Here is a 27,374-nt window from a genome sequence, read left to right as displayed (position 1 = left end):
GTTTTGGGGCCAGAAATCTGGGTCTGGACACTTCCTTAACCATTCAGCTCAAGACTAGGGTTCTACCACTTGAGTCATAGCACCACTTCCAGCTTTTTTTCTCCTTATGTGGTGCTGAGGAATCGAGCCCAGGGCCTTATGCATGTAAGGCAAGCACTCTACTACTGAGCCACCTTCCCTACCCTTCTCCTTTTTTTTATCAGTCCCGAGATTTGAACTCGGGTCCTAGGATCTCAGAATGGTCTGTGGGTCCATTGGCTGCACCTCAGCCTAGGGTGATCAAACCTGAGGCAGAATTGCCACAAGCTGAGTTCAAGCATAGGGCCTGGACAAAATAAATTAAGGCCGTGACTTGTAATTTGTTCCATTTTTCTGGCAGGCCTGGCATTTGAACTCAGAGTCTGGGAAACTCTGAGACACTGTGGGGGAGGGGAAGCTCACTGTTGTTGAAGACAAGAATTTCAGACCAGTTTCCAGGCCTGAATTTAAGCACCAGCACTAGAAAAATTAATATTCATATATGTGATTTTTTACATACATGGGCTTACTCCATATGACATTTATTACCCTTATTTATTCATTATTTATTTTGTATTTAGTATTATTACATATATAACATTTATTTAATTTATTGCATCTTATCACATGGATATATTTGCATATGGATTATACTTCATACTGAGACCCAGGATTTTTACAGAGAAGGAAAAAAATGTGTCAAAGTAGGCAAGATGACAGATATCAGCCACAGATGCCTAGACTGTAACACATTTGTATGGGTGTCCTTGGGTCCCCTTGGTAGGGTGCTAGCCATGAGCCCAACAGGGAAGGGACAGTGGCTAGGCCCTGAGTTCAAGGTTTATGACTGAGAAAAATAAACCAAAACAATTGTCTGCAGGAGAAAACTCACTAGAGTTCAGTACATACATCATTTTGGCACTGACATGGGGACATATCTGAAACTCAAGATTCTCATCTGCACAATAATCTGTGGAGCTTTTACAAGGACCAGATACAAGAATGCACTCAGTACACCATTCCTCATATAAGACTCATGACATAGCTGTATCCCACATGTTATCATTAGAATTAGGGTGCTTTCATCAGTGTCACCAAACTACACAAAGTTCACATCTAATGATTTAGAGGGTTGGGTTTTTTGGGGGGAGGTGGGCAGTCAGCCACGGGGATTCCACTGAAAGTTTGGGGGTACTATCCTAAGATATTTTGCTCAAGGCTAGAGCTCTACCACTTTGAGCCACAGCTCAGAGTGTTGCAGACTTCCTGTCAGGGCTGGATTTTAAAACCACCAGTGTCTGATCTCAGCCCCCCAGTATCTTGGATGACAGGGCTGAGAGAGCCACAAGTATCTGGTTCTGTGTAGCTGGGTTGCAGCAGTTTACCTCTTGCTAAGTCATGTTAGATGGCAGCTCTCAGCACCAGACTCCTAGCTTGCTCTACGATGATGTATTTGCAGTCCTATCCTTATATCTTTGCAGTCAGTATATTCTATCATTTTGTTTTGGTGCCAGTTCTGCATCTTGAGTAAGTGTCTAGACACGGTCCCTAAATTTTCTGCTCAAAGCTAGTACTCGACTGCTTGAGCAACAGCATGATTTCTGGATCTTTCTGTGCAAGTGGTAGTGAGGAATGGAACCCAGGACTTTGCACATACTCAGTGATCACTCTAACACTGTGCCCCAGGAGTGACAAGTGTATAAACAGATAAATGTGTAGATTGGTAGAGATAGATAGATAGATAGATAGATAGATAGATAGATAGATAGATAGATAGATAGATAGATAGATGTGTATGTATAAAACAAAAGAGATGTCTCTATATATTGAAACTGCATATATGATATTACTACCAATTATTGGCAATTAAATTATTCCTTCCTTTTTTAAGTATCATGATTGTATACATAATAAAGTATTAATTGAAAATTAATCAATGTAGAATAATTGTTATGTATACTTTTATAATATAATCATACACTAACTACTAATTTAAATTTTACTTTTATAACATTCCATTTGTACGGATGTATAGCAGAATGCATTTCTTAGAGCCTCCCATCATTCATTAGTGGCAGTTCCAAGATTCGACCTCCAGGCCTAAGTTGCTTGTTTCAGCTATGGCTTCCCTAATAGCCCGCCTAACATTAGCAATGCAATGTCATGTACACATTCTGGGGCTTGTCATTTAGAACCAGGTGGTCACAATACAAAAGGAAAAAAAAAGTAAAACCACCTTCTTGAACTTCTCAATTTTATCCTTCTCCTTTTTATTTTTTTATTTTTTTGCCAGCCCCGAAATTTGAAGTAGGGTAGTAGGATCCAATGATCAGCTGTGGCAGAGATGGGAAGACCTGAATTCAAGCCCTGTGCTAGGCCAAAAAAAAGTAATAATAACAATACGACCCTAGCTAGGAAATTGCACCATTTTTCTAGCAGGCCTGGCCTGGGATTTGAAGTGAGGGTCTGGGTAACTCTGTGACACTGTGTGTGAAGGGGAAAGCTAACCACCCTTAAACACAAGAATTTCATGGGGCTGGGAAGGTGGCTCAGTGGTAGATTGCTTGCCTTGCATTCATGAGGCCCTGTGTTCAATTCCTCAGCACCACATAAGCAGAAAAAGCTGGAAGTCGCACTGTAGGTCAAGTGGTAGAGTGCTTTCCTTGAACTGAAGAGCTGAGGGACAGTGTCCACTCCTAGAGTTCAGGCACCTTGACTGGCAAAATAAAAATAAGAAAGAAAAAAGAAAAAAGAAATTCAGACCAGTTCCCAGGGCCTGAATTGAAGCCCCATCACTGGAAAAAATAATATTCATATATATGAGATCTATTTACATATATGGGTTCTATTGCATATGAAATTTATTACCCTTATTTATTTAGTATTATTACACATATAACATTTCCTTTATTACATCATATCACATACGACATATTTGCATATGGAATTATACATCATATTGAGACCAAGAACTTTCACAGAGAAGGATAAAAAATGTGTCAAATTGGCTTCTTACTCCACAAATAAATTTTTGGCCATGCTGGGATTTCAACTCAGCCTAAAATACCCTATCTATAAATGGGGTATAGTCTTAGCACACCATCCTCCGGCAAACTGAGCATCCAGGAAATTCTGAAGACCTGTGATCAAGCCACAGTAGTGCCTAATAGATACATGTGTAGATTGATATTATATATATATATACACATATATACCTCTCTATATATGTATATATATACACACACATACAAAGAGGGAATGTGGGGATATTATTAAATTATATATGTTATTACCAATTATTAGTTACTAAATTATAACTGCATTTAATGAAGTATCATGTTTGAATACTTATAAAAGCATTAATTAAAAATTAGTCAATATCCTTAATCATACCATTGTGCTAGAATGGAAGATATAAATCCAATAATTTTTGTGTGGCATTCTAAAATAGAATCATGAATTAACTGCAAATTTAATTATTACTTTTATAACATTCTGTTGGTATTCACATGAACAGGAATGAGTTCATCAAGATCTCCCTCCATTTGTGGGTGATAGTCATAGCTTTCGAATTCCTTGCCTGGGTAGATTACTTTGAATGCAAACCATTGGAATGACACCGTGAAGATTTCAGATTGTCACGATGGAAGAAAAGAACAACAAGAAGAAAAGAAACCAGGTGTCAGTGGTTCCTGCCTATAATCCTAACTCCTCTTGAGGCTGAGATGTAGAGAATGCCAATTTGAATTCATCATGGGCAGAAAAGTCCACAACATTCTTCTTTGTAAGAGATCACAGAGGAAAAAAAAAACCATGAGTGGGGCTGTGGCTCAAGGGCAGGGTGCTATCCTTGAACAAAAGGAGCTCAGGGACAGGGCCTAGGCTCATAGTACAACCCTGGACCTGCCTCACCCCCCGCAAAAAAAGGGGCGATAACTCCATGTCTCTGTGAATGGATGGATGATGTATGGATGATGGGCATTCAGTAGGTTTCCCATGTCCATCCCCCCAACTTGGGCAAGTCCTCAGAGAGTCTTCAATCTGAGCCAGCAGCTTGAACAAAGCATCCTTCTCTGCCATTTAATAACTGAAGCCCCGTGGGCTTTGCCTGGGCTGTGCAACAGGTGCCTTATGTTCTGACTGAGATGTCCCATTGGTACACCTAGCAGCCAGCCACTGTCTCCAGGGAGACCACAGTTCCTAGGCTGTAGGAGTTGTCAAAGGTTCTGGCTCCATATTCTCTATCCCTCTGTAGGATATGTGAACCTACTCCTCTAGGCCTGATGGCTATCCCTCATTCACCATTCCTCATTGCTGAGTAACAGGCTGGTCCCAAATCCTGGCAACAATATGAAATAGCCAGCGATTTCTGCTCCAAAAGGGGTAAGCCAATAAATCCCACCCTCATAGTTCCTGTCAGAAGTGAGTCGTGGGCTGCGAATGTGGCTTAGTGGTAGAGTGCTTACCTAGCACACACGAAGCCCTGGGTTCGATTCCTCAGTATCACAGAAATAGAAAAAGCCAAAAGTGGCACTGTGGCTTAAGTGATAAAGAGTGCTAGCCTTGACCAAAAGAAACTCAGGAACATGCCCAGACTCTGAATTCAAACCCCAAGACTTGAAAAAACTGAGCCTGGTGAGACATATTCTTCTGGTACTCATAGGAGGGCCAAGGTTAGAGGTAAGATGTAGGGTAGAGGACAGTTGCTGGTGGCTCACCCCTGTAATCTTAGCTATTCAGGAGGCTGAGATCTGAGGATCACAATTGCAAGCAGGAAAGTCTATCTGAGACACTTTTCTCCAATCAAACACCCAAAAAGTCAGAAGTAGAGCTGTGGTTCAAGGAATAGAGTGCTAGCCTTGAGCACAAAACCTCAGGGATAGCATCCAGGCCATGAATTCAAATCTCAGGACTGGCAAACACACACACACACACACACACACACACACACACACACACACACACACACACACCAAGCTAGAGCATTTGCCAGTCAGCCTGCATAAGTTCCATCTTTAGCAACTCAATATTAAAAAAAAAAAAAGAGGGAGAAGGGAAGGAAAGACTTGCTCCTGGAAGTGATATAACCAGTGCCAAAATTCCACAGGAGTTCTAAGATGTGGAACAAGATAGAGAGCCTCGGGCAGAAGGTACAACATGCACAAAGTTTCCAGAGGTGTAGTGTAGAATAGGTGGTGTGGGTGGAAAGAAGGTTCTGTGGCTTCAGACAAGTCCAGCAGGACATTCAAGGCAGGCCCAAGGTTTGTACTTGAGTCACAGGGAGGGCAGATGGTGGAGGTCCCAGATTGGGGCCTAGAGTGAAGATTAGCTTGGCTTTTCACCATGGACCCCAGCCATTTCCTGTGGTTGGAAGTCTATTTTTCACAGCTCCTGACCTACAGGCCTCCTTTGCATGGAGGAGTCAGGGCAAATGCAGGGAAGAACACTTGCTTAAGAAAAGCTTCTAGCCCAATGCCACTTGTGGCTCAACCCCTGCAAATCCTAGCTACTCAAAAACTGAGATCAGAAGTCGTGGGTCAAAGCCAGCTCAGGGGAGGAAAGTTAGTGAGACTCTTCTTGCTGATGAACTACCAAAAGCCAGAAATGGAGCTGTGGCTCAAGTGGTAGAGTGCCAGCCTTGAGGCAAAAATTAAAGAGACTGGAGCCCAGAATCTAAGTTCAAGCCCCAGTACTTGCAAATAAAAACAAAAAAAGAAAAGTTTTCAGGAGTTCTTAGTCCACTGGGGTGAAAGTCCAAATAAGTGGGTACTGGTGGTTCATGCCTATCCTCCTAGCTCCTCAGGAGGCTGAGATCTGAGGATCATGGTTCAAAGCCAGCCCCTGCAGGAAAATCCGGGCGACTCTGATCTCCAATGAACCACAGGAAAACTGGAAGTGTTACTGTGGCTCAATTGGTAAGCTGAAGAGCTGAAGGGACAGTGCCCAGGCCCAGAGTTCAAGCTCCATGACTGCAGGGAGCCGGGGCGAACGCAATTAGACTCCGCCCACTCCCTTGCAGCTTTGAGGTCCATATTAGACAGTGCTTGGCGGGACGGTGGGTCCTGGGCTTTGCGCATGCGTGAGCCACGTAGAGTCCCCAGCCAATCCCGTGGCACCTGGTGACGGTTAAAGGCAGACGACCAATGATAGAATGACCCGTGTTCCTATTCCCTATATAAGCGGCCATGTTTTGGGTGCACGCTCTCTCGCGCTCAAGCTCTCCTACAATAACAAGTCTCTCCAATAAAGCGTGATCTGAGAAGACTCCTGGTGTGGTAGTCGTTCTTCCTCGCTGGTCGAGAAGGCATTCGCCGCACATGACCAACACCTGGCCTGCTTGAACCTCACTCTGTGGCTTTAGGCAGAGTAATTTCCAGTGGGCCCCTAAGTGTCTCCCAATATCTAGGTGTCCTACAAGTCTAGAAAGCATCCTCTTTGGGAGCCTTTTGCCTACAGACCGAGCCAAAGTAGCAGAGAAGGATCTAGCCTTAGGGCACGGATGTCATTGGCCAGGTCATCAGAATGGCATCTGTCATGGGTGCAGTGTGGATCTGAGCAGTGAATCAATATTTCAGGCCAGGTTTCTGGGCCAGGAAGGGCAAGAGCTGCAAGATGGCACGGGGGCAAATTTGTCAGTCACACCTTGGGTGGGTGTTGAGTTGGGCTCATGAAAGACTTGTAGGCTCAGGAATCCACAGCTGGCTGGCTGCTGCTTGTAGCAGTGGCTATCCCAGGAGTCCCAGGGCTCAAAGCATTGCTTTCCTCACCAATGTTCAGCAGCAGATGAAGGTCTGCAATCATGCACTGAGTATAAATGAGCATCCATCGTGTTCTTCCCTTGGTCCTGTACCCTAGGTATGGATGGATGTGCAAGTTCCATGGAACTTACTGCTATGGCCCAGACCCCTCAGCCCAAGAAAGAGTTGGGGAGAAATAACTGACATGTCAAGAGTTTACTATGACTGTGCCTCTGGGCTGCCCTCAGTTTTAGCTCAACTCATCATTACCACCTTCCTGTGTGAGTGTGTGTGTGTGTGTGTGTGTGTGTGTGTGTGTGTGTGTGTGTGTGTGTGTGTGTGTGTGTGTGTGTGCATGTGTGTGTGCATGGGCACATCTTGTTACTAGGGCTTGAACTCAGGATCCGGGTTCTGTCCCTCACTTTTTTCATTCAAGGCTAGCAAATCTACCACTTGATCCACACCTTTTCTTCTAGCTTTCAGGAGGTTATTGGGAAAGGAGAGTCTCACACACTTTAAAAAAATGAGCTGGTGATAAGAATGTACTCATTATCTTGCCTATGTAATTGTAACTCCTCTGTACAGTATTTTCACACACACACAGAAATAGATCCTACAGATACTAAAAAAAAAAAGAAAAGAAAAGAAAGAAAGAAAGAAAAATGAGCTGGGCTGCCTCTGAATGCCAATCCTTAGATCTCAGCCTCCTCAGGAGCTCAGAATAGGAGAGCATAAGCTATTAACATCTGGCCACACTTTCCTTCTTGGCTAAGACAGTGTACCTCTCTCCCAGCCTAGCTCCCACCCACAGCTAACCTTCCTCCCTCTACCCCTACTTCTCCAGGCTTCAAAGGAAACTTACCCTCCCCTGAGGACATAGAAATAGGATGCTTGACAGGTTTGAGCTTTATGTTCTCCACACAGTCAAGGGCTGCTGGGAGCTGATGTGGAGATCAGAGATCTAGGCCAGGGCAAGTAGACAGCTGTTAGAACAGAGGACAGTATGAAGAGACATCCTTGCAGCTGGATGCCAGTGGATCATGCCTATAATCCTAGCTACTCAAGGCTGACACATGAGGATCAATCAAATTCAAAGCTAGCCTGGGCATACTCTTATCTCCAATGAATCACCAAAAAGCTGGGAAGCAGAGCTACTGGAATAAAAGTGGTAGAGCACCAACCTGTGCAAACAAGCTAAAGGATACCACCTAGGCTCTGAGTTCAAGCCCTGGTAAACACACAAACACACACACACACACACACACACACACACACACACACACACACACACACACACACAGACAGACAGACAGACACACACACACACACACACACACACACACACACACACACACACACACTAACATCCTTAGCAGGTGCCAGTGGCTCATGCCAGCAATCCTAGCTACTCAAGAGGCTGAGCTCTTAAGATGGCAGCTTGAAGCCAGCCCAGGCAGGAAAGTTCGTGAGACTCTTACCTCCATTAAACTACTAAAAAAGATGAAATGTGAGCTGTGGTTCAAGTGGTAGAGTGTTAGATTTGAGCAAAGGAAGCTCGGTGCCTAGGCCCTGAGTTCCAGCTCTAAGAGTTGTTTTTTACAAGACATCTTTTAACCCCCCCCCCCCAGGCCGTAAATCCAGATTTTGATCATACTAGATCTCACTTCCACTCCTGCCACTTCCACAGTGGCACCACAAGTGGCCTGTTTCTGGCCAGCTCTGGGTTAAGAAGTGATGTGCAAAATGAGGGCATACCCAGATCAAGGCTAATGCCCCAGAACATTGAGGTATTGGCCATACCAGTCTCTCCTCCCTCAATTCCCTGGCCCTGGAATCTAAAATCTGTGCCTCTGTATTCTGGGCATCCATAATTCTCTAAAAGGATTGGAGAGGCCCAGCTGGGGCTGGAAGATAGACTTGCCTGTGATAAAGTATGTGAACATTTCCTAGACACTAACAGATACTTCCAAGCCACCTTGGCCTCACCTCCAATGTAGCCCGGAATCCTCCTTGCTTGGGTGGCCTTCAGTCCACTATCAAGCTGGAGTTGGCCAGAGCCACTGGCAACCCTCTTACCCCACTCCACTGCCAGCCTGCTGAGAGGGACATGCAGCCAGAGGTCTAGCTGAGGAAAAGGGCAGGACATCCTATGTCTGAGTTCCCCACCTAGAGACAGGCAAGACTTTATTGCAGCTGGCCCGGCTGACACAGAATCCCCTGGAGACGGCCAAAGATTTGGACAGCTGGACTTGGGCCCCAAAGAAAAGCTTGAACTCAGGTCTCTGTCAATTTAGGTCTACTCATTGTAGACCCTGATAGGAGGCTAAAGGCAAAGTCTGGGTGCAGGAGGGGCACCATCCAAGGCCAGAAAGACAGGCACCCAGGTAGGGGACAGAGAAAGATGAGGGAAATACACACACACACACACACACACACACACACACACACACACACACATATACACACTGGTACTGGTGTCTCACACCTGTCATCCTAGTTACTCAGGAGCCAGTCAGCACAGAAATGTCTGTGAGGCTCTTATCTCCAATGAACCACCAAATAGCCAGAAATGGAGCTGCAGCTCAAATGTTAGAGCAGTAGCTTTAGCACAGAAGCATAGGAACTTCACCTAGACCCTGAGTTCAAGGCCCAGGTCTTCTACATCCAAACACACAGACACAGACACACACAGACAAAAGACACACAAACACAAAGACACACACACTGGTAGCCCAAAGCCTTAGCAGTCCCTGAGCACCCTGAATATTCCACCCCAGAGATGATGGCACTACCATCATCAGACCAACTGTAGACAAAACTCAGAGCCTCTCACATGTCTAGAATGGTTCACAACACATCATGGCATTTCTACTGTACACACTGTTATGCAGAAAATTCAGCTACCTTTTGTTTGGTTGTAGGTTATGGGGTTTGAATTTTGGGCCTGCCAGCAGGGCCTCGGCTCTTCAGATGAACGTGTGAGCTCTACTACTGGAGCCACAGCACCACATCCAATTTTCTGGTGTTTCATTTGTGATGAAGTCTCACAGACTTTCCTGCCCAAGCTGACTTTGAACCATGATCCTCAGATCTTAGCCTCCTGAGTAGCTAGGATGAGAGTTGTGAGCCACTGGCAGTGCCCGGGTACACCCAACTTCTTTTTTATTTTCTTCCGCGCTTTTCTTTCTTTCTTTCTTTATTGTGAAAATACTGTACAGAGGGGTTACAATTACATGGGCAAAATAAGGAGTACATTTCTTATCAAGCATTGTAGCCTCCTCTGCAGCCACCTTCTTATACCAAGGGAAAACCCAACTCATCAAGACACAAACAAAATGTAACCCTACACTTCAGACTTGGTCACCAGCATCCAAAACCATTCTTCCATGGATGGAGAGCATATAGTTGACACTACCATCCCACCCCTGCTCCCATTCACCCACTCCCTGCCTGCCACAAGCAACGACCTCTGGAGTACTTGGTAAGGCACCACCCACCCTGCTATGGCTTCACACTGGGGTAAACCTGGTGAGTTATTAGAAATGTCTGTACTGTGAGGCCAGCATCTGGTCTCACAACCACAACAACTGTACTATTTCACCATCTCTTGCAAGCAAGAAAAGCGTGTCTTTCTTTCTTTCTTGTTTTTTGTTTTTGTTTTTGTTTGGTTGAGGGTCTTGAACTCAGAGCTCGGGTACTGTCCCTGATGTCTAATTTTCCTCAAGGCCAGTGCTCTACCACTTGAGCCACAGTGCCACTTCCAGTTGGAGATTGGAGATGAGGATCTGGAGGGACTTTCCTGCCTGGGCTCGGAAATGAAATCCTCTGGATCTCAGCCTCCCAAGTGGTCAGGATGAGAGCTGTGGCATGACAGGCGTGAGTCACCGGCTCATGGCTTATGGTGTCTAGTCCTTCAGAATTTCCACCTAGTCCTCCTCTAGACACTAGCACCTAGACACCCCTCTACCTCCTTCAGGGACAGCAAAGGGAGGCTAGAATCTGGGTGGGGCAATGGCATTTAAAGGGCTCCCTCAACCTCACTAACCCCCTCTAAGTTCCCATCTGCCTCCTCCAGATTGTCTGGTCTTCCAGGACAGATCAGACCCACAAGGAGTTCTGGGGCCTGCCCTATGTCCCCCTGCCCCACCCAACCGATACCTGAGGACTTCTGGGTCAGCTGCTCCATGTCCCAGTGGAAGACGTTGGGAGGTTGCTGATAACCGGGCCCAGGGGTGCCCAGGGCAGAAGGACTGTCCAGCTCCCCTCTGTCAGAGGAGACACAAAGCACGGATGGATATACTAAGAGCTTCAGGGCATAGCCCTCCACTTGTCACAAAGGTCTCTGGGAGAACTGTTTTATGGTGACAGACGTGGGGCCGGACCTCATGGCCCGGGACTGTCCCTGACTTTCGGTGTCTGCAGGGGAGTGCTCTTTCACCTGAGCCACGGTGCCACTTCCAGCTTTTTCTGTGTATGCAGGACCTAGGAATGGAACCCAAGCTTTCCTGTGTGCTAGGCAAGCCCTCAACCTCTAAAACTAAATCCCAGCCCTGGATAGCTGTTCTTCTGTGACCCCTCAGGCCTGTCTTGGGACAGTCTTGCACATCTATACCAAGTCTCTCACCAGCAGCCCTGGCTGGAAATGAACACGCTCTATGTTGCCCATCATCTGCAGCACCTTTGTTCTCTGTGCTTCCTTCAGATCCTCCTAATTAAGCAAGACCCCCTTTTCAAGTGTTGTCTCCAAGAAGCCCTTTCTGATCACCTTGGAAAAGCTGGAGCCTCTCAGCTGTTCAGGCTGCCAGCCTTGTCAGGCTCTGCCTTCCAGCCAATGTGGGTTGAGAATTCACGAAGGGGAAGCCCTGGATTCCACCACCAGATTTCTGAAGGCCCTGATACACCACCCAGGGACAGATGTTGTATCACACTCTGTGAGAGGGGCCTCAAGGCCTGAACAATCTGTGGCCAACAAGACACGGCCATTTGTTTGTGTGGGCTTGAACTGAGGATCTGGGAGCTGTCTCTCTGAGTTTTATTGCTCAAGGCTGGTGCTCTACCACTTGAGCCACAGCTCCACTTCTAGCTTTTTGGTGGTTCCATGGAGTGTAGAGTCTCACAGGCTTTCCAGGTTATGGCTGGCTTCAAACTGTGATACTCAGTTTTCAGCCTCTGGAGTACCCAGGATGACAGGCATGAGCCTGAATCCCAGGTGACAGACACCAAAGGCTTTTTGGTTTTTGTTTGCTCCTGTTTATCTCCTGTCAACTAACAAGCCCCAGTTAAAATAATCAGTTACAGGGGATCAAATTCCTCTCCTAGGTCAGTTAATCCAAGGAGATAAAGTGTCTTTGGAAAAGGCTAGTCTGAGTTGGCTTAGGGGTGTTTGTGTGTTTGTGTGTGTGTATGTGTGTGAGTGTTGGGCATACCTACCCTCATCTCTGTGGTACCTCATCCTCCCAGCAGGGAGTGCATCCAGGATCTTGACCCCAAGGGAGGTGGATGAGGGAGGGTACCTAAGGTCACATCCAGGGGGATGATCTGAATTCTGTCCTGCAACCTAAGCCTGGACAGATAAAGGAGAGAAGGAGAGGGTTGGGGGACCATCAAAGGGAGCTCCTTACCTTTGTCTACATGTACCAGTGAGAAAACTGAATACATCTTTCTTGGTAGTCAGATAAAAGATGTACACTATTCATTTATTTCATGATTGTGTTGGTCCTAGGGCTTGGATTCAGGGCCTGGGTGTTATCCCTGAGCTTTTTTGTTCAAAGCTGAGCTCTACCAGTTGAGCCACAGCACCACATCTGGCTTTTTTGTCTGTGGTTTTGAGGAGGGAGGTGGTTTATGGGAGATAAGAATCTCATGGACTTTCCTTCCCGGGCTGCTCTGATTCACGACCATCAGACCTCAGCCTCCCAAAGAGCCAGGATGATGGGTGGGAGCCATGAGCTCCTGACTGCCACCATCCATTTATAATCCCTTAGGCCCAGGGCCAGGCCACTCACACTACATCTCCTTGTTGGGAGTAGGAAGCAGACATGAGTGGGTTTGATACTTCAACAACCTACCTATCTTTGAGCATTGTTCTGGGTCAGTCTGATGGAGGCTTCCTCCTAGTCCACAGCAATGACTTGGCTCTGTCATAAGAACAAATGTCCCCTGGGATGTTTCAGGTCTGGGGTCTTTCCGCTGAACCCCTCCCCCCTAACCAAAATAACACTCCCCAGCAAAGGGTAGTATACAGGAGTGTTTTTATTGTCTTATATCCAGGGTCTTGTCAGATAGGTGGGCGTATAGGTCAGAAGCCCGGGATTGTGATGGGCAGGGGGACAAGGGGACAGCTTCTCATCCGCTTTCATTCAAGAGTGTAGCAGAGAGATGTGGGGCAAGACTCATGGGATGGACAATGAATAACCGTCACGGTCTAGCCAGGGCACAGAGGGGCTTACTTCAGAAAGCTGGTTCAACAGGCTGAGCAAAACAGCTCCTGACCCACAGCCCACCTCCAGAATGAGAGGGCCACCTTGGGTTCCAGCCACATGGGGATGCTGGGCCACATCCTCCAGCACTCATTCAACCAATTCCTGAGAGTGAGAAAGAGAGCGGGAGAGAGGGAGAGAGAGAGAGAGAAAGAGAGAGAGGACCAGAATTACACTTAAACCAGGTGCGGGTGGCTCAGACCTATAATCCTAACTACACAGGAGGCTGAGATGTGAAGATCGTGGTTCATAGCTGGCTCGGGAGGAATGTCTGTGAGACTTATACTCAAAGAACCAACAGAAAACGGGAGGAGATGCTGTTGCTCATGTGGTAGAGCCCTAACCTTGATTTGAGGTGCTCAGGGACAGCATCCAGGACCAGAATTCAAGCCCCACAAATGACAAGAAGTCTACTTCCATCCCCAAGAAGTGGACTGAATAACACCCACTGTTCTAGGTAGCATGGCATAGAAATCAGGCCGAGCTTCCTGACAGATGGGGGTCATGAGTAGGTCACCTGGCTTCTCCATCACTCATTTTCCCCAGCTGGAAAAATGAATAGAGTGAAGGATCCCTTCCTCATGGGACAGGGCAATGATGAAAGAAAGCCAAGCTTAGTTTCATAATCCCACGCCTGTTTCATGATTAATAACAGACACCATCTGAGCCCTTTCTGGTAACTTCCTGTTATATGCTCACAGAATTGTTGAGAACTGTATCTGACACCTGCTCCCTCTGTGCCTGGCCCTGCTCCAGAGATCCCTCTGTATTAGTCCCTTATTTCCTCACAACTGTCCCATGAGGAGACTGAGGTCCGGTGGTCCACATCCAACCCAGAGCTTCACCTGTGGTCAAGAATCAGCTGCCATGAACTAAGAGTGTGGAACAATCCATCTAAAATGATGACTGAGTGGGGCACTAAATGTGTACCAACTCCCGCTCACACACACATACACACAAATACACCACCACCATCCTTTGCAGGCAATGATGTTTTACTTTCTTTCATTTTGTTGGTTGTGGGGCTTGAACTCAGGGCCTGGGTGCTATCCCTGAGCTCTTCAGCTCAATTCCAACACTCTACTACTTGAGCCTCAGCACCATGTCCAGTTTTCTGGTGCTTTATTGGAGAGAAGAGTCTGAGGGTCTTTCCTGCCCAAGCTGGCTATGAAACTTGATCCTAAGATCTCAGCTCCTGAGTACTTAGGATGAGGTGACAGCCATGAGCCACTGGCACCCGGCCAAAGATGCTTTTCTTTTTTTTGGGGGGGGGTCTGGTAGTGGTGCCTTAACTTTGGGCCTCAACACTGTCCCTCAGCTCTTCAGCTCAAGGCTAGTGCTCTACTACTTGAGGTATAGCGCCACTTCTGGCTTTTTTTCTTATGTGGTGCTGGGGAATCGAACCCAGGGCCTCATTCATGGAAGTCAAGCGCTTTACCACTGAGCCATCTTCCCAGCCCCCCAAAGATGCTTTTCTATGCCTGTCACCCTATCCCCTCAGGAGACAGATCTAAAGACTGCAGTTGGATGCCACCCTTGGCAGCAAAATCGTTGAGAACTCTTATCTCCAATTAAACACCCAAAAACCTTGCAAGTGGAGCTGTGGCTCAAATGGTAGAGTGCTAGCTTTGAGCATAAAACAACAGATGGGCCCAGGCCCTAGTTTTAAGCTTTTTCTAGCATAAACCCACCCAAGAAAGGGAAGCAGGTGAGCACATCCGAGCTCAAAGCTCACACATAATACTCAAAACTTACAGAATAGACCCATTCTGCTCTGATTCTCTGGATTCTATGTCCTAGATCATGGCAGTCTTAGATGGGACTGACCATGCACCAAGTCAGGACATTCAAGTACAATCTCATACTGAGGATCCCATGAACTCATCAAGGACTGAAGATCTCTCACTGTCCTGCCTTGACACCGAGCAGTCAGGTGAGATCTAGTTATGCAACCAAAGGATATGGGAATGAATGAATTCCTCAGCCAAGGGATGCAGACTGGAGGGCTCTAGGTCACTCTCTTTCAGGAAGGAGAAAAGTGCTGATCTATCTCAGGAATATTCCTGGGTTGTGAGTATCCTCAAAGAAACAACCCTGCTCAGGCCCAGTGCCTCTGGTTTTTCCACCAGCCTCGACCTTCAGTCCGCCCTCTCTAAATCGCACATCTGCCATCTAGACTAAAGCCTTAGAAAGCAAGGAGACCCACCTCTACCTCTGAGAATTGTAGTCACGGGACCCTAGAGTCCCATAGAGGAAGTCTCAGAGCAACACTGGTCTGACTCCTGCCCTCATTCCCTCGCTTTCCTGTGCCAGTGCCCTGGTTACCTCTGTCTCTGGTTGAGGAATGAACACTGAGGGTGTCATCTTCAGATTGAGCCAGCAAAAGTCCCAGTCCCCAAGGATGTACTGCACAGGTATCCTGCAGTGGACAACAGTGAGGTCATCAACAGTGAACCCAGAATGCCAGGACTTTTAATAGCCATGTGGCGGGGTTGAAGGCTCTATCACTGATGGTCTAGGTTTTCAGGTGAGGTCATGGTTTCAATGGCCTGACACACTTGATCTGGGATCGTCCTCCCTCTTCATCTTCCTGCTTATCCCTTGCTACCCCACTCTGGACACTCCCTTACCCTATACCTCCCTAGCCCTTGGATATTTTCTTCTTATCTGACCAGAAAATAAACTTGGTGAGCCAGGGGAGATTGAAACTCTGTGACCCACCCTGAGCACTAGTGTCTACCCGAGGCTATTTCCCTCTGCAGTCGGCAACCACCCAGATCCTGGATGTCATGAAGTTGCTGAGGGGACAGTGGCTTGGTCCTACATACTGGCTTTAGGCTCTGAAACTGTCCCACAGAGATTGTGCATGGTTGGCTCTCTTGATCCAGGGACTCCAAACCAAGGCCTGCATGATCCCTTCTTCCTTCCTTTCCTCCTTTTCTCCCTCCATTCTTTCCTCCTCTCTTTCTCTTTCCTCTCTATGTGTCACTCCTGGGCCTTGAACTCAGATCCTGGGTGCTGTCTCTGAGCCTTTTTACTCAAGGCCAACAGTCTATGGCTTGAGCCACTCATCCACTTCTGGCGTTTTCTTTTTGGTAGTTAGTTGGAGATAAGAGTCTTACAGGCTTTCCTGCATGGGCCTCAATCCTCCCCTCTCGGCCTTCTAAGTAGCTAGGATGACAGTAGTGTAGCAATGATCTCCAGCTCAAACCAAGATGTCTTCATGTGCTGTGAAACCAGCACTGGTACCTTTAATTGTGTATAACCCCCACCCTCACCCCCGGACCTGGCACCCACTGTAATGGTTTGTTGGATAAATAAATGAGCATCTGTCTATGACAATATTACAGAAAAGTCCCACCCAATTCAGGTAAGCATCCTAGGTGAGGGCAAAGCCTGATGTAGCTCTACAACAGTTCTCCCTCATCCCTCTTCCCACCCTCCTGGTGCCACTGCACTTAACTGTTTTGGTTCCAAAGACATGAGCCATGATGTCCTCACTGAATTCCAGGGCCTCGGGGATGTCTATCTTCTCAAAGATCTCTGTCCAGCCACTGACCAGCTATGTGGCATTCAATTCCCCACTCAGGTGTGAACAAGGTTGCTGTTAGGTGAGCACCAGGATCAAGGGGCCTCCTATCCACTCCCTGGGGCCAGACAGGATGGTCCACCATATCCGGCTCCCAAGTTTTATGTTGCAGAGAAAGAATCCCTGAGGCATCCCGGGTCTCTGAATCTCCCAGAGTCCAGTACAGGTCCTGGGATTTGTCTCTGCTCACAGCTGGCAGGCTGTGGATGGCAAGGTCACAATCTCTGATCCCCAAGACATCCTTGACTGTGGTGGTCACCCTAGAGAGAGCTGGAGGAGAATCAGCAGCTTCTGGAGAAAGGCAGTCAAGGCACAACGTTCATAGCAAGAGACCATCTGGCTTGGGAACTCTGCCTGTGCCACTTTGAATGTCTAATTTAATGTCTAAAATGGTCCATCTAATTTGACCCAGAATTCCAGGCATTAGTAGAAATAGCCAGCATCAAGGAAAAAAAAAAAACCCTGGGAAATCTGGCATTTCACTTGTCCCAATCAAACTTAATGGGTTCCAAAATCAGTAGTCCCCTTTTCCTTCCAGACAGCCTACAGTAGGTTACAGAAAATGGCATTCAGAAAGCCCTAGCTAACTGCCATGTCCTGATCCCAAGCAGGCTCTAGCAGGGGGAACACACTTTCCTACCATTGCCCAGCTATAAACAGCCCAGGAGGAACACAGATTGGAGTATGCAGGACTCGAGGGAGGACTGCCAACCAGTGCACTGCCCTGGGAGGGAATCCATGCCACCATTGGGGGTCTGGAGCCTCCTGTTCAGATGTCGACGGACACTGTCAATGCCCTGGGTAAGATTCCTCTCTCATCCTCGTTCATGGTGAACCATCTGCCATGTCACACCGTTCATCACTTCCCAGACCGACCCAGATTCACAGCCCCTGCCCTACTCCCCCTGTCTCATTCCCTAATTATGTTTGGCAGACACATTCCCAACTTTGAATTAGCTCCAACTATACACATGAGAGCAGACTGTCTGGAAGAGTGCGGCTGTGGTCACATTAGCCTCATCAGCCTTCTGGCTGAAGACAGAAGGGCAGGTGTCCACTCTGGTCTGCAGTTCACACAGGCCTCCTAGGAGAGACCCATATAGGCCCACCAGTTACTGTGGGCTGGAGGAAAGGGGAAGAAAGTGGTGGAAAGGTACATCTACTGAAACCTTCTCTAAAGGAGCCATGAAACGAAAGAGAAAACAAGAATTGTGGCTGGGCTCATACTGGGCATTAATGAAAAAAAGACAACAAATACACACATACACACAAATAAAATACTTTTGCTCGGGGTGGGAAGGTAGCTCAGTGGTAGAGCGTTTGCCTTGCATGCATGAGGCCCTGGGTTCGATTTCTCAGCACCACATAAGATAAAAGAAAAAAGCCGGAAGTGGTGCTGTGGCTCAAGTGGTAGAGTGCTAGCCTTGAGCTGAAGAGCTGAGTGAGCTGAAGAGCTAAGGGACAGCGCACAGGCCAGAGTTCAGACCCCACAACCCAACCCCACCCCAAAATGCTTTTGTTCTTTTTAGACATGGTGACTGTACAATGAGAAAGATGATCTCTCTCTCTCTCTTTCTCTTTCTCTGTCTCTGTCTCTGTCTCTGTCTCTGTCTCTCTGTCTCTGTCTCTGTCTCTGTCTCTCTCTGTCTCTGTCTCTCTCTCTCATACACACCTAAACACACAGTCACAGAGCAGTGCCTCTCCTGAATTTGTTGGTTTCTCATCTGGGCAATGTACCAGCTCAAGCACGGGGTTTCTCTTGTCAGAACCAGGGGCAACCACCCAAGGGGAACAATGCTCTAATAATGCAGAACCACCCTGCCTCCCCCTTTCTCCAGGGACAGACCCTTCCCCTTGGGAACAACTAGCCTTGACTCCCCATTCACCAAAACCCTAGGCCAGGACGCTGGAGTCCCCAGACATGTGGCTCCTCAGAGCCTGGACAGAAAACAAAGCAGGGGGTCATGGTGCCTCCAGAGAGGTGTCTGACCTGGGGTGGAGGGGGGTTGTTGGGGACTTTGATGGGGTCCTAAATGCTATATACATGGATGGACTCCCTGCTTCCAGCCTACATACTTCTGGGCGACTTGGCAGATTCTTGGGGAGTACAAGGAGACCAGATGGACTGGGAGCACTAGCAGAAGCTGACAGACATGGGAAATGTGATCACCCAGTCAGAACTGTTGACAGCTGGGGTTGGGGGTACAGGCCAGTTGTATGTGTGTCAGAGGTGGTGTGGGGAGGTAGCAGGGGGTGGATCGCGGGGTGCTGGCCTGCAGGGCATCCACTTACGTGTGCTGCTGGAAGAAGCTGTAGGCTGCGATCAGGTGCGCGCCCAGAGTCTGAGGATCTGGGGCCGGGACCAAATAAGGGCCACAAGCAAGCCAGGGGTGCACCATCTCTGCCAAGTGACTGCAAGAAGCTCTGCGGATCAGAGCTGGCAGCACCATGTTTGAAAAGCAGCCTTACTGGGAGGAGGCGGTGCTCTGCTGGCACTTGGCGGGGCTGCATGCAGCCTCTGCTCCTTCTCCTCAGATGCCACAGCCTCAGCAGCCATTGATGCCTCGCCGCCACATGCTCTGCACTTCCGACCAGGACCCAAGCTATGATCAGAGCAGCCGCCAGCCACTGAAGCCATTTCCACTGGTGCCTGTGCTCATGCTCTCTCTTCTCTCAGCTCTCTCTTGGCCCCACACTCCTCTCCTGGGCAACCCCGCCCTGAGGCAATTCGCCCCTGCCCTCTTGACCCCTGGCCATTGTTGCCACCAAAGTGTGCCCCTGGACCCCGACCCCTGCTCCCCTGGACCCTGCCCCCCACCCCTGGCCACAATCGCAGCCCTGACTAGGTCCTAAGGCTTCCAGATCATGGCAATTGCAGCCTTACCTCAGCTCAGCACTACCCCTCACCCCCAGTACCGGCCCAGGAGATTGAATCTCCCCTCAGCCCCACCACTGGAGGAGACTCTCCTCCATCCCCTCCACACACCAAGCAGGTGCATCGTGAAGCTCCTGTGTGTATGTGTGTTTGTGTGTGTGTGTGAGTGCTAGGGATATGGTTTAGGAACTGAAGTGATACATCATACTCAGAACTAAATTGAAGGAGGAATCCAAAATTAGTTACCAATGTTTTAAAAATGCAAGCTAAAGGAAATAATTTATGAAAAAATCAGCATTTACAATAAATACAGAATCAGTATGACTGATATTCCTTTTATCCCAGTTGCAATACGGCTTGCATGATCACTTTTCTGGTTCTATGTTTAGTTAGGTCTTGATATTTAGCTGAAGTTTTGTTCTTTCATATATTCATTTGTCAGATCAAAGAGGAAATTAATTCCATGCCGGAGTCAACATCCATAATAACAATATAGTTGTATCCTGCTACTTTGCCAAAGTTTCAAATCAGCTTGCGTAACTTGAGTCTTTTTTGGATCTAACTAAATAGGTATGCAATTTTGTCAGTACTAGAAAGATTTTGATCACCACTTATTAAAATAGTATTTTCTAGAAACTACTTCTATCTTTTCATGAAATTTTCAATGTCATTTATATCATGGGTTGATGTTTTCCTTTAGATAACCTACATTCAGTCTTCTACAATTTGGAGTAGTTTACAATTATGTACACTCAGGTACCCTGCTCAGATTCTATTATTTGCATATTTTGTTCTTGTTAAATCAGTAGGATTTAGGTCTCAATATGGATACCATTGGTCTTATTTGTTGAATTTCTGAATTTTTTAAGTATGTCATGATTTTTGTTATTTTATTCTTTTAATATGTGCAGCTCTCACTCCACATACAGTCACATTTGTTTTAAACAATTTGATCCATTCACGTGATTTGCTATATTACATTCATCTAGATGAATTTAATTACAAATTAACACAACCATATTTCTGAGACACAGTTATCTTTATGGATCTACTCAAGGGTAACATGTATTTCAGGTTTTTGTGCTTAAAAACAAACAGGCACAACAAGTTTTTGTTCCTGGGGGAGTTCTACTTTGTTGGTTGTTTTTCCACCTGTGGTGACTTCAACATATGTGTGCATTTTATTTCAGTTGTTTTGTGTCTATATTTTGTTTCATTTAACAGAAAATACATAAATAATCAGTGATTTAGAACTTTTCCAAATAGATTTCTAAGAGAGATACTTGAAGTTTTGTGATATCTGGACCGGGTAGGTCTTCTTAATGGAGGGGGTAGCAGAATAACAGACACATTCTTTGACATGATTTGAATTCTTCCTCCTCTTGCCTCACTATTTCCAATAGTATTACTTCAAAGCCTTTAGTGGAAAGAAAATAAATTTGTCTGTATGGACTCATAAATTTTGCTTTAATTAGGACACACAACACATTTACATTTGATTTTAACTCTAAAATCTTCTTTCCTTCTTTTAAAATCACAGATGTGAATTTATAATGCTAAAATACCATCTAATAATTTATATGAAATGATCCAAACTATTTTCACTTCACACTATATGTAATATAGAGTGTAATAATAGTGAGTAATGGAGTATGTAATAATTTACTTTTTTTTTTTTTTTTTTGTCGGTCGTGGGGCTTGAACTCTGGGCCTGGGCGCTGTCCCTCAGCCCTTCAGCTCAAAGCGAGCGCTCTACCACTTGAGCTACAGCGCCACTTCCTGTAATAATTTACTTTGGGGAAAGCTAATTACAGTGGATTTTGTGAGATACTGAGTAATAGTAAAAATTATGTTTGATTCTATTAAAAAGTTCATGGTTACATCTAAAAATAACTCATAGTTATAAACTAATACTAAAAAGTAAGATTGTTTATTGGAAAAAGCCAGAAGTTTCAATAAGCTTGCTTTTTACAAATTGACTTGGATCTGGGCTTTGGTGGCTCATGCCTGTAATCCTAGCTACTCAGGAGTCTCAGATTGAGGATAGTGGTTCAAAGCCAGCCTGGGCAGAAAAGTCTGTGAGACTCTTATCTCCAATAACCCACTTGAAAAGTAGAAAGGGCACTGTGGCTCAAGTGGTACAGTGGTATCAATGAGCTGAAGAGCTGAGAGACATTGCCCAGGCCCAGAATTCAAGCTGTACGACCAACAACAACAAAAAAAAATTGACATGGATTTTTACTTTAAATTTCATGATTTTTTTTATTGTGAAAATACGTACAGAGGGGTTACAATTACATGAGCAAGGAAATGATTACATTTCTTATCAAGCATTGTTGCCCCTCCTTTGTTTCCCCTTACCATCTCTTCCCAACTCCCCACCCCCAAACCAACCCATGTGCCAAAGTTGTAAAGTTTGTTTTCCAACATAACGTGTTGAACATCTGATTGTTGCAATGGGTCCACCTGTATCCCTATTTAAAGAATTTGTTTTTCCCTTCTCCTCCACAAATTATACCAACATCAAACACAGTGAAAACAAGGGTTATACCATGGGGGAGGGACACACAAAGAAATCATCTTAGAAATATGCTAGAAACAATATCAAGAGAAAAAAAAACCATTTGAGTTCTTATCTTTCGCCTAATATCAACTTATCTGACCATTCCTGCTTGATTAAAAAATATACTAGTTATTGTAGATAAGGGAAACCATGGGACCTATATTTATTTGGGCCTTATATAATATATTAATATATTATATTAATTATTGTATTAATTATTATATTAATTGATTTGCATATATTGAATCAGCTTTGCATCCCTGAAATGAATCCTGTTTGATCGTGGTGTATGATTTTTTGGATGAATTCTTGAAGTCGATTGGCCAAAATTTTGTTGAGAAGTTTTGCATCAATGTTCATCAAAGAAATGAGTCTCTAATTCTCTTTCTTTGATGAGTCCCTGCCTGGTTTTAGGATGAGGGTTAGGATGTCTTCATAGAATGAGTTCCATGTGCACTTTCTCTTTCAATTTCATTAAAGAGTTGGAGGGTATTGGTGTGAGCTCTGCTTTGAAGGCCTTGTAGAATTCCACTGTAATCCATTGGTCCTTAGATCGGAGTTCTCTTATTGCTGCTTCTATCTCAATGCATGATATGGGCCTGTTAATTCGATTTAACTCATCTTGGTTTAGTTTTGGCATGTCAATATTTGCTAGGAAAAGGTCCATTTCTACCAGGTTCTCAAACTTATTAGCATAAAGATTTGAGAAGTATTCCCTTATAATGTTCTGGATTTTTGGTTGTTTCTGTGGTGATGTTTCCATTCTCATCTCTGAGTTTGTTTATTTCTGTGTGTGCTCTTCTTTTTCTGATAAGATTTGCTAAACGTCTGTCAATTTTTGTTAATTTTTTTGAAGAACCAACTCTTTGTTTTGATGATTCTTTCTATTTTTTTTTTGGATTCTAATTCGTTTAATTCTGATTTAATTTTAATTATTTCTTTCAATCTACTGGATTGGGGTTTATTTTGTTGCTCTTTTTCAATGAGGTTCAGATATCTCATTAATTGTTGGTTTCAGATCTCTCTAATTTGTTGATGTAGGAACTCAGAGGTATAAAATTGCCTCTGAGTACTGCATTTCCTGTGTCCCAGAGGTGCTGGTAATTTATGTGTTCATTTTTGTGGACTATCATGAGCATTTGCATTTCCTTTCTAATCTCTTCCATGACCCACTGGTGATTCAACTGTGTATTGTTCAGCCTCCAAGTGTTACAGGACTTTCTTTGGTGGCTTTCAGTGTTGAGTTCTAATTTAATTCCCTTGGATCCTGTTTCTTGGCCTTTATTGTGCTCTTGTTGTTTTTCTATGTGTAGGACATGTTTAAGTATCTTTTGTCAGTCTGGTTTGGTGGTTCTAAAAGCTTGTATCTGAATAGGCCTTTCTTTTTGCATGTTTGGGAAATTCTCTGCTATGATTCTGTGAAATAAATTTCCTAAACCGTTAACTTCTGTCTCTAGGTGCTCCTCTACACCCATTACCCTCAGATTAGGCCTTCTGATGGTGCTTTCCAAATGTTGAATAGATATATCATATTTCTTGGATTTTTCTTGGATAGTTATACATTCTTTCTCTATAATATCTAAGCTGTCTTCAGTTCCCGAGATCCGATCTTCTACATGGTCTAACCAACTGTCAAGACTTTCTACTTTGTTTTTTATTTCTTTTCCTTCTAATTGTTTGGCTTTGCTGGCTTCAAATTCTTTGTTGCAGCTTTGTTTTAGGTCTTGTATGAACTTTACTTCCTTAATTTGGTGGTCAGTGTTTCTTCTCAAATCACTTAGTTGATTCGTTATGGTTTCCTTGGACTCCCATTACTTTTCTTGGGCTCCATTGAGCATTCCCTTTGTGGTCTCCCTTAATTCATTCAGCTGTCTGCTCATGGATTCCATGAATGCCTTTATTGATCTTGCTCTATTCTCATCCTTCTCTCGCAAATCCTGTATTACTCTTTGAACAGCTTCCTCACAATCATGCAATTCCTGTCTTTATCTTTGACTGATCTCAGCCTTCTCATACAATTTCTGTATTTCTCTTTGACTGTTTTTAACCTGCTCACGCAATTCCTGTATTAATCTTTGAGTAGCTTCCTCATGCTCACAAGATTCCTGTATTAATCTTTGGTTTGCCCCCTCTCGCTCTCTATCTCGCTCACACTGAGTCTTTTGCAACCTTTCAATCTATTCATTCACCATGTATACCAGTAAGGCTTGTAGAGCTTTTTGGGTACTCTCTTCTGGATTATTCATTAATATTCTGTCACCTGATTATCATGAGTGGGAATTCATATACCCAGACTTGCCATTTTTTTGTGTTTTCTGGCTTGTTCTGCCCATTTGGTATGAAAGTAAACCAATTTTGTGCTAGACCACTATTTTAAGGCAAGCATCAACCGGAGTCCTATAGTTGCACAGTCAAAATGGCTGCAGATACAATCTAGTACATCAGATACAATCTATTCATCATCAAACAACCATGGACTAATAGGGTAATAAAAGCAAAAAGGATTTGACACACCAGAAATTATTAGGTTTAGGGAGAATTGTGGAGAAAAATAGGATTAGAGGGATGTGGAGAGGTAAAAGAAGAGTGAATTTGGGCTGGGAAGGTGGCTCAGTGGTAGAGTGCTTGCCTTGCATGCCTGAGGCCCTGGGTTTGATTCCTCAGCACCACATAAGCAAAAAGAAAAAAGCTGGAAGTGGCGCTGTGGCTCAAGTGGTAGAGTGCTAGCCTTGAGCTGAAGAGCTGAGGGACAGCTCCCAGGCCCAGAGTTCAGGTCCCACGACTGGATCCCCCACAAAAAAAAATTAAAAAATAAAAAGAAATCTGGTGGAAAAAAAAGAGTGAATTTAACCAAGTCCTAATCTCTGAGAGGGAAATGCATTGTACAGAATGATTGGAGAGAGATTTTTTTAAAAATAAAGAAAAAATGGATAAACAAAAATTTAAATCTAAGAAGTGAAACACTTAAAAATTATGTAACTTTAAAGAAATGATATGGAGAGAAGAAAAGGATAGGTTGAGAGGAGAGGAGGGATAGAAAGGAAACATGAAAAACTAAAAAATAAAAGAAAATTAAAATTAGTTAATTGAAAATTATACTGGTATAAAGAGATAATACTGCCATTAAAGAAATTAAGCCTAAGATTTTTTGAATCGAGTAATAAATTTCAGGATTAAGTATGTACACAATGGGGGATAAGGTCTAATAATTGACCACTGGTATGTATCTGGGGATGAGCAGAACAGCAATTATGTCAAACAAAAAGAAAGAGAGAGAGAAAGAAATGAAAACAATAAAAAAAGGACCAAAAGGTCAAAAGAGATTAAACCCACACACACACATCAAAAATAAAAATTATGAGAAAAAATTAACATCAAACACTTTTAAAAATTGAAAAAAAGGTTAAAAAGAAGAGTTCTTTTATTTGGGGTTTTTTTTGGGGGGGATGATAAGACCCTGTATCTCTCCTGTGTCTATAACCTGTCTCTTGGTGGAGTCTCTGGTGTGCTTGTGGTGTTTAGTTTTCATTTTGCTTGACTGGTTTCTTAAGTCAGTTTTTTTTGTGCAGGCAGAAAAATGCTCTGCTTTACCCAGGATTTTGTGATCCTCTTCCCAGGCTATTCAGTGGGAGGGAGATATGCTTTGAATATCACCAAAGAGGAAGATGGCAGTTTCCTCCAGTGTGTAAATGCCATGATGAGGTAGGGTTGGGGCCTTTCAGAAAATGGTAGCTTTTCCCTGAGGGGCAACTCCTGAAACACTCATGGAACCCATTCTCAGGGTTTTTTTTTTTTTTTTACTTAGTTTCAATTGTTTGTCTAGGCTGTTGTAGGGAGGGGCAGCCTCTGGCTCTGTTTACCATGTGAAGGACATCACTCCACAGAGGCTCCACTGGCTTGGTGGGGTGACATTCCCCTGTGTGGAGCTGAGCCTGACAGGTCATGTCTACTTCCTGTGACCTACTAAATGACTCTTTTGTTTTCTTCCAAGGCCTGAATTGGAGCTAGCTGCTCAGCCCTGGGGAGGTCAGTAACATAGATGGAGATCTCTGGTAGTGGGGGAGGGGCGGCCTTCCCTCCTCTGATCCCTGAGAAGGAGTAAGGATGTCAGGATTCTACTCATGTAAGAGTGTTGGTTCCTGGGTCATCTCTGGTCTGTGATCTGCAGGATGAAGATATCTGCTCCTTGTCAGTTCTTGCTGGTGTTGAGTAGAATCTGCTCACCAGCCACGTCTGGGGCCTTTGTCATGGACCCTCTCTGTAGGTATGGTGGCTATAGCCACTGGCGCTGTACCTACTGCCACCTCAGCTGTGGCTACTGGCAAGTGCTCAGATCTGTCATCTTGCCTGGATTTTCCATCTTTGGCCAAACTCTCTGTACTGTGATGGCACACTTGGTGTGACTGGAACATTTAAACTGCTTTCTATGTAAGAGCTTGTTTACCCTCCAGCTTCTCCTCCTCCATCTTCCCCCAAAACCTCATGATTTTTTGAGTGTTTTTTTAGTGAAAAATGTTTTTGGTGTTTATATTTTGGTTTGGCATAAAATGAGCCTACTATTGTCTTAATTTAATAAAAAAAAACTTTCTGATTCTATGACAGCATAAATTTTGTGGATAATGGTTAAGACTAGGTTGACTTTCTGAAAAAAAAATCACCACCCATAAAAGAGGAACAAAAAGAAAATAACATATGACAGGAAACATTAATCTTAATGGACTAATAGTCTGTCAGTTTGATTTAACTTTTAATCAAAAATTAAAGTAATACTTGATAATGTTTTATTAACATATTTAAATTTCTTCATTCTTGTCATTTAAGATTCACTTTATAAAGAAATTCAACAGGTGACAGTGTTTTTTCATGACTTTTCCAAAGAAATGATCATTTCATCATTATAGTGTATAGCACAATATACCCAGAAAGCATTTAAGGAAAAATTTTTTCCCATTCTTTGGTTTGCTTCAGTCTGTATTTAAAGCTGCATACCACATTTTACACACTTTATTGTCTGTCTTCTCATTTGAAACATTTCAATAAGTTTTCTTTCCCTAGTTTGTCAGCCAGCAAATTTTTATAAAACAACATGCTTTCATTCATTGTGCTTTCCAAA

This window comes from Dipodomys merriami, unplaced genomic scaffold (genome assembly GCF_024711535.1).
Source record: "Dipodomys merriami isolate MVZ:Mamm:240054 unplaced genomic scaffold, mDipMer1.0.p SCAF_190, whole genome shotgun sequence".
Taxonomy (NCBI): Eukaryota; Metazoa; Chordata; class Mammalia; order Rodentia; family Heteromyidae; genus Dipodomys; species Dipodomys merriami.
Note: the sequence above shows the minus strand (reverse complement) of the source record.